Genomic DNA, 10,168 nt, shown 5'->3' with positions numbered 1-10,168 from the left:
TGGCGTGTCAACATCACGAGTGCGTCTTGAAACACTTAAATGCGAGTAAAATGTGTAATAAAGAAAGAAAAATAATAATAATAAAAAATAAATGACTCTAAAAGTTTTAACAGTGGCTAACATGTCTTAAATGAATTCCAGTTTGATTAAAAAATAAAAAAAAGCATCATATAGTAGCCTACAGCTCATAATTGCTTTAGGCTAGCTGCATGTTGTGTTAATAACATCAGGCATTTTAATAACGTAAAGCTCATAACTGCTATTTATTCTATAGCCGTCATATTCATATTATATTCGTATTTAATATAGCCACTTCTAATGATCTTCATAACCTCTTGCTACTGTAGTTTTGTTGTTTGTTGATTTACTGCACATTCCACAAAATACAGTAGCCTACACTTCAATGTCCCCATGACATTTTTAAAACATAACATATACCATGTTTTTGTGTTAACACCTATTAAATATGTTTAATAAACTATTATCTAACAAAATTAACAAGGTGTGAATTGTAGCTAGTTTTAAACACATATTGACTATCTAATAGTTAAAATCATCATAATCACTGCCACAGACATCATCATTAAAAACATCATAAATGTCACAATCTATTGGAATGATATTCAATTAATTGTAGTAAAAAGCATTTTAACTAAATACACTTTACTGACCAAAAACATAACAAAAACTAAGGCCTACTTAAAAACGGACAAAAAAAAGTATTAGGCTATTTTTAGCATTTGCTGCATTTGTCAAGCTCAACCACTCAACCATGATAATCAAATTATTTTAAGAAAATGTTCAAACAAATAGGCTAAATGTATGGATTTTTAAATGGATAAGGAGATTTAATATGTTGTATTATTCAAATATTTAATTACAAGCCTAATACATTAAGACATGTATAAATGCACTTGTCTTAAACCAAAATGTGTATCTAAATCTATTCAAGTCTAAAGATTTGAAATTTATTCCACATTATATGGAGACTTTATAGGCCACTTTCCTTATTTCTTACTCTCTTTTTCTTTCTTCTTTTGGCTGTGTGAGCACAGATACCAGTGAGAGGTCAGGTACGGGTTGACCCCATGCAGTCCCAGGTGACGTACAGTGAGCACTAAGTGTATCCAGAAGCACCTGAGGTTGTAAAACAGAGGTCTCTCCAGGAATGAGAGGAGGAAAGCAGCTCTGGGCTGGAACAAAGTGGATCCTGTAACTCATTAAAGCAGTCTGTGGATTACAAAAGGTCAATCAAATAGTGCCATGTGAACCAGTACTGTCTTGCTTCTGGTTTGTCAGTTAAACAAGACCCCGTTTGATCCAATCAAGTGCATAGGCGAGACAGATTATATCTATACCTGTTAGTAAAATGCTTCTAAAAGGCATATATTTCTAAGCTATTCTCAGTATTAAATTATGAGTGATTGACAGGCGAGTAAGTAAAGCGGCTCTTCACTACTGTCTAGGTACATTAAATTAGTTCTTATACTTCAAATGTGGTCTGGTCACATGGATAGGTTCACAATTCAGTGTGTTTTGGACCCTGTTTACACCTGCAATTAGTGCTGTCCACTTGTGATTACCCAAAACAGATCTTAATACAAGGAGTAAATGGGGATCATGTAAGTTTTGACTCATTTTAAATCCATAGCTATTTCTTTATCAGCTTGTTCATTCAATTTAAAACAGACTAGCACACAAAGACTCACTGTTAGGAGACACAAATAGCATCGACTACAGAACTACTTCTCTACGGACATTAAGAAAGATACATTAACACACTGGATGAAAGCAAACTGGCACCTTCTCTTATAATGGTGATTAGACAAGCATGAAATCCACACTACATTGATCCTGGTGGCCAGTCATTTCAGTTCAGACCGTCTGAGAGGTTCATTCTAACTTACATGAACAAAATGACTTACTCATCCTGCCGGATCCACCGTGACGTTCATAATCTGCAGAGACCAAACATGAAGATCTGTGACTAAAGCACAGCAGATGTTATTACAGTCCAGACTACATATGCGACAGCAGAGCCACCATCTCTTGCTCAGACAGACTAGTTATTGATCTCCTCCCCACATTTCGGCCTCTTGAGAGGCTCCGAAATGGCATAGAGAGGAGTATTGATGATATATTGATATGCATTCTTTTATTTACTTTAACCATAAGGCCTTTCACCTCTCTCCTAACAAATCAATTGCACGTACAGCATGAAGCTTCTTTTCTGGGTCACGGGCTGCCATTCCCCATTCAGTCTGAAGCAGCTTTGAAGTGTGTCTTGTGACTGTCAGACTTGTCTATGCTGCATCAGAATTTGTACAAAAGGAGCTAATCTACAGATGCAGATTTGATACTCAAAGAACATTCAGTATTATTATCCATGTTGAAAACAGTTGTGTAAATTTTTTTTTCAAGATTCTTTGATGAATGTACAGTTCAATAGAACAGCATTTCTTTGAAATAGAATCTTTTGTAACATTATAAACGTCTTTACTGTAACTTTTGATCAATTTCAATCATCCTTGATGAATAAAAGTATTGATTTCTTTTATTTATTTCCCCCAAAAAATTAAATAAAAATTCGTACTGATCCCAAACTTTTGAACGGTAGTGTTTTAATGTTACAAAAGCTTTCTATTTCAGATAAATGCTGTTCTTTTGAACTTTCTATTCATCAAAGAAGCCTGAAATAAAAATTTCTGTCTTTTTTGTCCCATATTATTTGAGACCAACCAAAAAAAGAAGCATGAACTAGAATGAAGTGAAATCAGGAACAGAACTACAATCGTTAAATTCATATGATTCCAAATGTGAATCATACCTGCTTGCGCAGGTAACAGACAAAGACTTTCTTCTCTCCAGCCCTCTCCTTCTTTGTACATAATGAAAATAAAAGAGTAAATAGTGCCATAAAGAAAGAGGCCCTGCCTGGGCACTGAGTGGGATTTAATTGACCATATGGGGGCGTTGGAGTTGATCTCTGACCCTACTCCCATCAACCCTTGGGAGCGCCCGAAAATGATTTAATGGAGAGAAAAGTAGGCCAGCCACCCAGGCAAAAAAGGATGATACAAATTATCACACATACAGTACTACTATAATACTATAATGTCTGCATTTAATGCACCTCTTAACATTTCCCTATGGATGTGCATGCAGAAGCTTGTTGTGTCTTATACTCACCTATCGCTGATGGACAACTCGTGTTTTGAGGCCGCTCAGCAGTCTGTCACTTGTTTAGACTCCCCACCATGGCACTTCTTTCCTCCGTTGCCAACGTTCTCTCCCCCCTTTCTGCTCATGCATATGGAGAAGCTTAATTTGGAAGGACAACAGCGCTGCCTTAAGATCTGTCGCAGAGAGACAACATAGACTGACACATGAGTGCAAAACAATGCAGGCCATTCGGTGTCCAGGGCAGCACTGAATGTGAAGGAGTGCTGGACAGGGGTCTTGCAAGCCTTTGATGGGGAAAACCAGGTTAAGGGTTACCACTCTCTCTTTTTCTAAGGTGAAATGTGTAATTTTTTGTACATTTTGATGCTTAAATATGTGTATAACAGTTTAGAGGGCAGAGACAACCAAGCCCAAAAAATGTCATTAATTTTACAATTCTTTGTTGTTCAGAAATGATACACTTCACCTTTAAAGAAACAAGCATTCAAACCCAGCATTTACAAGTCAATTTCAATCTCATGCAAGACAAATAGTGTAGTTTCTTTATGTTTAGTTTCATTATCCTAAATCAGACATATTACAGAATCACGAACCTATACTTTCACATCTTACCTTGATGATAAAATGACAAACTCGTAAAAACACAAATTAAAAACTATTTTGTGAACACGAAGAAATAGTTCACGCGAAAATGACAATTCTGTCATCATTTGCTCACATTCATGTCATTCAAAATGACTTACTTTCTCCTGTGGACAGTTTCAGTTCCTATTGATTTACACTGTATGGACAAAAATTACAGTGGAAGTCAATGGGAACCGAAACTGTTTGGTAACCAACATTCTTCAGAATATCTTATTTTGTGCTCCATTAAGCCCATTAAGCATGCATATGTTGTTGCATCCCTCATATTTAAGTTTCTCTGTATAAAAACACCTGCTGATAAATTAGTAAACTCCAAATGTGTCAAATGTTGATTCTCATTAACTATTAACATCTAATTCATTGCATTTGCGGCAAGAAACAAGACCTTTTCACCAATAAACGCTCGCTATTCCACCAGCCGATCCAGATCTGGCCTACGGTCATCTGTTAACATGAATCTGAGAGTTTCAAGATGACATGAAGCTGTGCAACCTGCAAACTTTCTCCCAGAACACCGTTCTGTTCAGCATCAGCCATTTCTGCCTTTGAGGGATTAGAGTGATGTCATCGGCAAGGTCTCAACCCTTTTCGCTGTCATCCTGGCCCAGGTCGCCGTTAAGTCCGAGCGGCGTAGCTTTTGCATGCACTATAATTCAGACTGTGACTTTGATGATAATAGCACTAATAATGGCCTGACAGTGACGGATGGGTGCAGGCAATTTGGGGGCCCGTGAAGTGACCCCCGGCTCAATCAGAGCACTTCCAGGTTAAATGTGACCCCAGGCAGCCGGCAAATAGGGAGAAGTGCTGAATGGGATGAAGGAAAAAAAGAAAGAGTGAGAGAGAGGTAAAGCACTGAAGTGAGGAAAACTCCTCAGGATAATAAGTAATTGCTGCTATGCCATTTCTTTCCCGTTTGGATGCTTCTGCAAGATTCCAAGAGTAGAAACTCTGTCCGCTAACCACAGGGACAACCACATTCGAATCCCTAGAGCTACACTCGGAATTCTGCCGCGTTGCCAGAACCTTTCGGTTTCACAACCCAAGTCTTTGGCCGCAAACACAGTACTCTTAATCAGTCCAAACACCTCCCCGGGCAGCAGTGGGAATGCTTGGCCAGGCCATGTGTTAGACATTAAACGCAATCAGTGACGGCGTTTTTTGAGTGCTGGAGAGATTGAGAGGAAGGGAGATCCAGGTTGATAAATAGCAGAGCCACTCAAATGCCCGTCTGTTCACGGGGAGTCTGGGTAATCAAACCAAGGCCTGTTTGCTTTATTTATGCCGCACGTCAAAATGAGAGATTTATCGTTATTGCGAGGCAGCTCTTGATTAGTGAGGAGAATGTGGGAAGCTAACCTGGAAAACCTCTACTGGCGTTTAACGTCTTCTTGTCGGGATGAGCACAAAGCAAACAATAGATACATGCTGGCTAAGATGGAGAAGTGACAGGGATTAAGTGTTCTTTGTGGCGAATTCAATTCTGGGGCACAGCATTTTCTCATGATTACTGTATGAAAACGCTCTCCAACTCTCCATCAAAAAACAACTAACATCTGATTGCCATTCATCCTTTAGTGGTATCATCTGCAGATGGGATTTGACACCAAAGACAACATGAGCTATGGAAATGATTAAGCAAGACCTCCACAGCAAATAACTCGGTCATGCAGTACTATAATTTCAATTTCCTTCGCAAACAACTGTTTCAATATACGCTTGGACAAACCAAATAAACACTTCTGACGTACTTATGGTTTCTTGAGACATTTAACCTTTTATCTTTCCCTGCCAGAAACAAACGGCATGTTAAGAATTAACGTAAGGTTCTTCCCTCTAGGTCAACACCGTTCCTTGAAGTTCCTGTATTTTTCCATTAATCCTCCTCCATCTCCCTTAATCATACTGCTGGCCCGGCGACTTGAAAGGCGCCAAGTAACACGCAACCTGTCAGATCCAGCAAGGGAAAAATGAATTAAGTCCAGAGGGTAAAGTTGGGACGAAGAGAAGTGTGAGTGGGCCGGGTATTGAGCCCTGGGGCACCCCGAAAGTCATAACTCAGAGCTTAGGTACCGCGGCCCGCCTGAGGAGTTACCGTCTGCCAATTGATTTAGTGTCATCTGAGGTCTTGGCCGCCTCTTACGATTATGTGCCTTATTAAGTGATTCTCTGAGCATGACAGCTTTAGGATATTAGGTGGTACTTTCTGTGGCCTTTTTCTAAGTACATGAATCGCCTGCTTTTATTAGTCTGAAGGACACTGCTCAATCCTGGTCTGATGGTGTGAAACCTTTCCTATATAGTACTGACTATATGGCCAGTTGGAATAAAATACTTACATTTTCCATTAGGCGCGGTCTCTCTTCAGTTTTCTCGAAGCATCTCTACAACTCTAGTTTTAACATTTTGAGGTCGCAACCCCTCTGGACTACAACATTTCTAAAAAACTGAAACCCAAATATTTGAGTACCAAAGCATGCTATAACACCAAGTGAGCATGTTTCCTTTAGAAGGACATTTCCTCTGGATAGTGTTTATTTTCTTTCACCTTTGTTTGATGGAAAGGTTATGCAAACATATATAAAAGAAAGATTTTTGTTTGATGTGTGTATATCTGTGCCTGTGAGTGGATGATTATGTGTGTGCAAAGAAGCCAAAATTGTGAGTTAAATATTGTCATAGACATTCATTAGCCAAGTGCAACAATTACAGGGGACTTTTGACCAAAGTTACAACTGCAGGATTATTTTATCAGAAATCACATACACAGAGTTCCCAGAACTCTCCAGGAGAAATCTCTTCATCCTCCATGTTGGATAAAATTCCTGTACGAGATATGCTGTTTACCATGACTCCATGGCTTCATGCATTACTGGAAATAGACAAAGAGAAACCAAAAAAAGATTAAATAAAGTCTTATGCTGTCAGTAATGGCAGTACATATACTGTTCTCCTAAAACGTTTCTGGGGTATAATGGGTATAACCCATCTTTTCTGTAATGTATTTTTTGATGATTTGTGTGATGACAAAGTGATGATTGAATGATTGGACTGGGTACAATGTAGAATTGAACAATTGGCTCCTTTTCAATCCAGGAGTCAGAATTTTAATTGCGCTGGCCACACCCTACAGGAAGTCAAACTGGATTGATAGGAACTATTCATTCAAAGCGATTCATAAGATAATGCCTTCAGGGAGTGTGCGTCACGGATCCATATATCTATTTATAAATAATTTACATGTATTAGATTATATTGTTTGTGTGTGTGTGTGTGTGTGTGTTGAGACAGATAGATGAATATATATTTAATACTACTGATTAAAAGTTTAAGCCTTTTTTAAAGAAAGTAATACTTTTTTTCAGCAAGGATGCTGCTCTTTTTTTAACATTCTAGTCATCAAATAATCCTGGAAAAATGTATTATGGTTTCCAAAAAAATATTAAGCAGCACTGTTTTCAACATTTATAATAAGAAATGTTTCTTGAGCAGCAAATCATCATATCAGAATGATTTCTAAAGTATCATGTGACACTGAAGATTGGAGTACTGATGCTGAAAATTCAGTGTCGCCATTACAGGAATAAATTACATTTGAAAATATATATTTAAATACACAACCGTTATTTTAAATTGCAATAATAAAAATAAAAAAAATCTCTGTATTTTGTTTTCACTGTATTTTTTATCAAATGAATGCAGCCTGGTGAGCATAAGAGACTTCTTTCAAAAATATTTAACAAAATATTTGAACAGTAACATATAATATAGAGATGAATAAATTTCTCTCTATATATAAATTAAACTGATCTCTCTGTCAGTCTATAATACTGTCAAACTACAAGACTTCAACCAGGCTTTATCAACCCATCATTCAAAATCTGTGTTCATGAAAAAACCTTGTATTACCTCCACATTACCTTTAAGGATAATCTCAATCTTTACATTCAACAAGAATGTCAAACACCAAACATGAAACTGTATTACAGCCAATGTGTTAAAGTTATAATCATTCCACAAACAAAGATAACATTCAATAAACGCATTGCTGAGAAATGTTTCCAGGGCAAGGACTCTGAACCTTCTTTAGTCAAGGGTGTTTTTACTGCTGAATCTTTGTGCCAAGAGAGTTTGACAACATGGCATTATGTGCAATTTATGTCAGGCTTGGTTTTATGTGTGTGTGTTTATGTGCGAGAGTGTCGGTGAAAAAGAGTGTGACAGAGATTGCATTCATATGTATGACCTTCCTCTTTAGAGGCACCGTCAGAGATCACAGTCAGTGTTGACAGAGATATTTCTCCCATGCATTGCAGCGTTGAGGGCTGCTGTCTAAATGCTTACTCACCAGGCGCCGACTGCACAGGCCGCCAGCAGAGCCAGCCAGTGGCCCTGAATGCCCTTTTGCTGACTAGACTCTAGCAGCCAATAAATGGAGCTGTCACTCCTGTCAATCTTGCTTTCTCTGACACAATCGACCTATCACGCCCACACATGCCGTCCTGCCCGCCTCAATTATGTCCCCAAAAGGACAGCTTTCTCTGACAGCCCTGCCTCTTGCACGACGAAACGCAAAGATGGCCAATCATCTCATTCTCCGCCCTGGGGATTGAGAGAGAGAGAGAGAGAGAGAGAGAGAGAGAGAGTGAGAAAGACTCTTTCTTTATGCAATGTTATATTTAAATGTGTAGCTTAAAAATCAGTCTCTTTAATTCATGAAGCCTATTATGAAATTATGTTTTTGAATAAATGTTATCATAAAATCTTTCCTCATATGATGCTTGTGATACCATCACTAAACGTTCACAAAGCGGTCCATCACTTGACATCTCAACATACTTGAAAACAAACATAACAATTTCGAAAGTGACTGATGAAGAATTCACACAGCTCTGTATCTTCGGACATCTCAGATTCTTGTGATTTCATGAATAACCTGAAACACGAGGAAAGGCAAGCCAGGAACAAGGCCTCAGAGTCCCCTGTCCTGGTCCACTGCATTTTGGTGCTCTATCGCCCTCTACCGGATGAAAGGTTGATGCGCAAGTTTGCTGTAAAAACAGACAATGATAATGAACCACAATGTTTTCAATATGCTTGAAATGTTTGTTCTATTTGTAACATTAATCAATCAATATTTTGCAATCCTGCTCATAAAAAGTATTTAATTTGATGTTTATTCATTTTGATTTCACATGATGTTTATACACACACTGTTTAAATTAATATTTTTGAAGTGAAGATTATAAATTCTGTTTGTTTGTTTTTTACAATGGGACCAATATTGTAAAAAAAAAAAAAAATATTAATAAACATCAAATGAAATACTTTATATAGGCTATATCTTGAGTGGCACGTGATTCAGAAATACTGTATGACTAATTTGCTTAATATTTTTGTGGAAACTGATTCTTTGATCTTCAATAAAGAAAGAACAGCATTAGAGTCAGAAATCTATTGTAAATTATACATTTCTTTAGTGTCACATTTTATCTAGCTATTTAATGCATCCTTGCTAAATAAAATACTTTCTTTCAAAAACATCTAACTTTTGATAATAAACATAAAAACTATGAATAGTAGGCTAAAGCATTAGCCACATTGATTGTTAGAAGATCCTACATTTCACTTCTGAGGCTGCGATGCTTTGTGGTTGGAGAGAATATGAAACTAGCTTGCAGTTGCCAGCTAGCTGCAGATGATGACATTTTTGTATACATAGCCTTTTTTATGTGTAATAAAGAAAAATATGCAACAACTGGTTACAAATATGACTGAAATTGCAACCGCTAACAATGTGTCTGTATTTTGAGAAGTTAATAAAAACATTAAGTAAACATTTAATTTGTGTAAATAGATCTAAATTATCTTTTATTTTTGGTCATATTATATTATTTGAGTAGCCTAAATATGATTTGACGCTGTTAGACCAACAAATAGGCTAGCTTTTAATGGTTGAGTAAAGTAGCCTACTCAATAAAACAATCAATAAAAATAGATATTTACATTATTATCCTACATTTAGACGGCTAATTCAATACTGACCCGTTTCCTTATGTAAAACATTTTATATAATATTTTCTCTATGTGGCTGGCTATGTACAATTGACGTTTTTGACACGTCTAACTGCAGCCCGCGGTGGCTTTCGGCCTGAAAACTTTATAATTTTAGGCCTACATCATTTAAACGACCTCGCCTACACTTTCCTCTTGATTACTTTTCTGTTGACTATACACTCTGTGAAACCTACCCTCTCCACATATATTCGGAGACCTGTCGCCGTGTTTATCCTTCGCGAGGATAAATCGTGTTTTTTCCTATCCCGCGCTTCCATCTCGC

At 37.4% G+C, this 10,168-nt stretch overlaps 1 long non-coding RNA gene across 1 annotated transcript; it reads right to left on the bottom strand.

Moving 5' to 3' along the window:
• Positions 1-7,717: 7,717 nt before the first annotated feature.
• Positions 7,718-10,168, bottom strand: LOC311303940. Its single transcript, XR_014629855.1, has 3 exons — positions 10,080-10,168; positions 8,765-8,879; positions 7,718-8,430 (listed from the first exon to the last, which is right to left on the bottom strand). It is a non-coding gene; the product is annotated as an uncharacterized lncRNA (long non-coding RNA).

Source organism: Rutilus rutilus (genome assembly GCF_951802725.1).
Source record: "Rutilus rutilus genome assembly, chromosome: 1".
Lineage (NCBI taxonomy): Eukaryota > Metazoa > Chordata > Actinopteri > Cypriniformes > Leuciscidae > Rutilus > Rutilus rutilus.
This window is presented reverse-complemented; position numbering and strand designations above follow the sequence as displayed.